We start from the raw sequence: 4,709 nt of genomic DNA, 5'->3' as shown, positions 1-4,709 counted from the left end.
AGGAATGCTTTCAAACGTACATTTTAATTTGGGGCTTGATTCCCATTGTACGTAAACGCAATTACTATGTATGTTTTAATATATAAGCTACATAGATTGTTAGTATTTAAATAATTATTAGCTTTCAATAATTCAAATAGTACCACTACTGACCCAATCCCCATCAACGTTAACCTGTGAGACCGAGTCATATAATATGACCTTTTCATCTACAAGTCGAGGCTTTTAACATTATCTCCAGTCCACTACCATTCCTCGTGAAACTCTTCCTCTCTTCCTATTATATATACCCTCGGCCTCTCTCCATCTCCCCAACATCCCCTCAACAAGAATCTTCACCTTCAAATTCTAAGCATTTCCAGGTAATCCCCGATAATCACCTTGGCGACCAATCATGGCTCTATCCACAAAGATCATCTACACTCATCTTCCCACCACACAATCCTCCAGCAAGACCAAGTTTTCTGTAGTCCATGCCCATCAACAAGCTCTTCTTGATCCCCCGAAAACAAAACCATCAAATCCGACTTCACGTCTTACTGAATCGCTCTCACATCTCCTCCACCTCCATCTTGAAACCCCTCCTCGGACGGAGCTTCACCAATCCATTTGGGACTCTTTTAGTGAAGAGAAACACTCCACTCCAACAACTTCTCCCAAGGAGGTGATAGCGCATAAGTGGTGTGAGATCCACGGTTCTTCAGATTGGGACAATCTTTTGGATCCTCTTCAACCTTGGCTCCGACGAGAGGTTGTCAAATATGGAGAATTCGCACAAGCAACATACGACGCTTTTGATTTTGAATCTTTCTCCGAGTATTGCGGGAGTTGCCGCTACAACCGCAAAAACTTGTTTGAGAAACTAGGCCTCACTAAAAATGGCTACAGAGTCACCAACTATATTTATGCCATGTCCCACATAGATATGCCTCAGTGGCTGGAGAGGTCACATTTGGTCAACACGTGGAGCAAAGATTCCAACTGGATGGGATATGTGGTGGTCAGCGATGACGAGGAGACATGTAGGATCGGACGGAGAGACAATGTGGTGGCATGGCGTGGAACTGTGGCGCCCTCGGAGTGGTACGAGGATATGCAAAGGAAGTTAGAGACATTTGGGAAGAGGAATGCCGAAGTTGAACATGGGTTTCATAGTCTTTACACTAGTAAGAATGAATCTACTAGGTACAACAAAACAAGCGCCTCAGAGCAAGTGATGAAAGAAGTGACAAGGCTTGTTGAATTGTATAGGGAAAAAGGTGAACAAGTTAGCCTTACAATCACCGGTCATAGCTTGGGTGGCGCACTGGCTCTCCTCAATGCTCACGAAGCCGCATCAACCATTCCCAACCTTCCCGTTAGCGTGATTTCCTTCGGCGCGCCGAGGGTCGGAAACGTGGCTTTCCGAGATGAGCTTCATCAGCTAGAAGTTAAAACATTGAGGGTGGTGGTTAAGCAAGACATGGTCCCTCGGATGCCAGGACTTGTATTCAACGAGGGTTTACAAAAATTTGATGATATCACGGGGACATTAAAATGGGTATACACCCATGTTGGAGTGGAATTGAAGCTCGATGTTCGTTCATCGCCTTACCTCAAAAGAAGATTGGATTTGGCAGGGTTCCATAGCCTCGAGACATACCTTCATCTTGTCGATGGGTTTCATAGTACTAGCATAACATTTCAGTCTGATGCAAGGAGGGATGTTGCCTTAGTGAACAAGGCATGTGACATGTTGGTTGATGAGCTTAGGATCCCACGTTGTTGGTATCAATTGGCCAACAAGGGATTAGTTTGTAATGCTCATGGAAGATGGGAAAAACCAAAGAGAGATCCTGAAGACATACCTTCACCTGCTAGGGAGAAAAGTGTTCATCCTTTTGTAGATAGAATGCAAACACATGATGTACTTGAATCTGTACTATATGCGGTATAAACTATAATTTTTTATTATAAAACAAAACCTAAATTGTGTTAGGACGTATTTGGTCTTAAGCCTAGCTCTAATTAATATCTAAAGCTATCATGCACACATATTCATAACCATATTTTTGCTAACGAAATTAAAAATAAAACATTTCTTCCAATATTGTTAACAGAGATTTAAAGGAATTTCAGATATTTAAAGCAATGCCTTTGTAGTCCGAAACTAAAGGAAAGAAGAAGCAGAGTAAGGAAAAAATAGAAAAAGGAGGAAGGGAAAGAGACAAAAAAGAAGGAAAGAAAAGTCAAGTCTCAAATATTTATAGTCAAAGTAGAATCTATTAAATAATACTCTCAATGCGAAATAGGTTATATAATAGCTCTTCCATTTAATTCATATTAGGATTGGACGCAAGTATAACAATTAATAAACAAAAAGTTTGGCCCGCTAGCTAGCATGTTATAACAAAAATCATTTTATACATCGAACTTTAAAGAGCCTACATCTATCATGAGCAACTACTCAATTTTTTTTTTTTTTTTAATTAAATTAGACATTTTGATAGGTGGTTGAGTTAAAAATTGTAATATATTAATTAATAAACAATTATTTTGTATCTTATCTTTTATTATACTCTGTCAATTGAGAGAGAATGCAAAGATGAATAAATTCATGTACCATGCATCCTTTTATAGAAACAGTGGTACCTCTTAACAATTAACATGCATTTCTTAAAGGTGTTATGAATGTTATTAGATACAACTCTTTAAGGAGTTATTTGTCTTTAGGGTCAAGGCTAGTTCAAGCTAGGGGTGGTAATTTCCGGCATCACTCCGTCACAGGTAAGAAGTCCGGCTAGGGTTCCGTTACTTCAAAAAATTTTGGAAAAAATAGAGGTATTTTTTAGAATTTTTTGTGGGTTTTATTGGTGATACAAGTTATGTAAGCCTATTATGTTTGTTGATGGAAGCTTTTTGTTGTATTGGAAGCCCCATCTCAAAGCTTTTTGTCAAATCTGTGTTAGATTTATATATACTCCTTTGACAATTGCTTGTATTGAAATGATGGTCAATTACTACTTGAAATATTGGAACCGATGGATTTTTTAAATTTGAGAATTGAAATTCTCTAACTAGAGTTGCTGTGTTTATGATGATGTTAAGAGTAATTATTGTTGCAAGTGTGAAAGAGGTTTCTAACTTGGTTTTTTTTTTTTTTTTAAAAAAAAAAAAAAAGATGAACGGGAGGAAGAAAATTTTTGGGCAAGGAGACAATGAAGACGAATTGTACACTTGGAAGCTGAAAAAGGTTTGTAAATTTTATTTTGTGAAACACATAAGAGTTTTAGCAGATTACTGCTAATGATTTCGGGTTTTATTGTAGAATGAACAGTCAATGTCGTCGGCATATGTAATATTGTTAGTCAAAGAGAATATGGAACCTATGCAGTTTAGGTGCAGCCTTACAACCTCAATTATAACATCCACGGATATAAAAAATCCTGAGAGGCAATTCTATGAGTGTGCTATGTATGACCATAAAAAGGTATTTGATTTGGGTAATATGGTGTTAAGAAATGGTTGTTACTTCGTACTTGTTCGTAATTTTAGTATTCATTGTCAAGTTCTTTGTGTAATGATAGAAAGTTAGACAATGTCTTTTTTTCCAATGGTATGTCGACGAAACCTATGTTTGCGAACAGGAGGTCCTACCTGAGTTGTGTAAAGAAGTTAATTCTCTGAAGGGTGAAGTGTCATCACTTAGAACTAGACTGAGGATCCAAACATATATATTGGTTTTTTTATTGGTGATTTGTGTACTGCTCATTTGCCATTGGTTGATGGGGCATTGAAGCATGGAAAGGTTGTGTTTTGGACATTAATGTGTAACTTTAAATTGCATATTTTATATCACCTGATTAGGCAAGCACAAAAAAAATTGTTTAACTTTTTAAATTTATATAATTAAATATATGTTAGTGTTTGTGCTGATTTGAATGTGAGTACGCGGCTTACATAATTTGTATCACCAACAAAACCCACAAAAAATTCTAGAAAATACCTTCATTTTTCCAAAATTTTTTGAATCAAAAAATTGTGAATCAATAGAACCTTAGCCAGACTTCTTACCTGTGACGGAGTGACGCCAGAAAATTACTAGGACGTCGGGTTGATGAACCGCAGGTGGGTTCTGTCGTGCCGGTGAGTGCGTTGGGGGAGTTCCGTGGGTGAGTTGGTGGCTACATGGGTTTCGTCAAGGAAGGGTTGAATCGGGGAAGCTTTGCTCGATTTGAGGGTTTAAGCAATAAAGCCCCAAGTCAGCCAAAGCTTACCGTTTTGGCTAGTGCCAAAACGGTGCGTTTTGATCCTACGTGTTAACAGTGCACACATAGGATCAAAAAATAGACTGATGTCGTCTTCATTAAAACAGTGTGTTTTAACCAATCTAACGACAGTTAAAAAATTTTGATAGTAGAAATTTTCTTGGCATTTCGATTGATTCAGGGAGTAAATTTTCGAAAAAAAAAAAAAAAAAAAACAACAACAACAACATAGGGAGAATTTAATTTTGGCACGTTGACCCAAGGACTTATAGTATATTTACCAAAAAAAAAAAACAAAAATCGAGTTTTGAGAGCTACTTCAATATCGTAGATTCAATCAATTGAGAGTCAAATGTACATCATCCTCATCAAAACTAAGAAGCTTAATGATCAAAGAGGGAACATTCCTGCAATTTGAAACATTCATCTTATACCCTACAAATTAATGGACACTGATGCTTG

The 4,709-nt window shown here is 37.4% G+C and overlaps 1 pseudogene; it reads left to right on the top strand.

Annotated features, from left to right (window-relative positions):
* Nucleotides 1-394: 394 nt before the first annotated feature.
* Nucleotides 395-1,936, top strand: LOC132169490 (phospholipase A1-Igamma1, chloroplastic pseudogene; annotated as a pseudogene).
* The last annotated feature ends 2,773 nt before the right edge of the window (nt 1,937-4,709 follow it).

The sequence above is a fragment of the Corylus avellana genome, chromosome 1, assembly GCF_965113065.1.
Source record: "Corylus avellana chromosome 1, dhCorAvel1.hap1.2, whole genome shotgun sequence".
NCBI classification, from domain to species: Eukaryota; Viridiplantae; Streptophyta; class Magnoliopsida; order Fagales; family Betulaceae; genus Corylus; species Corylus avellana.
The sequence above is the reverse complement of the archived record's forward strand: the minus strand, read 5'-3'. Positions and strand labels throughout refer to the sequence as shown.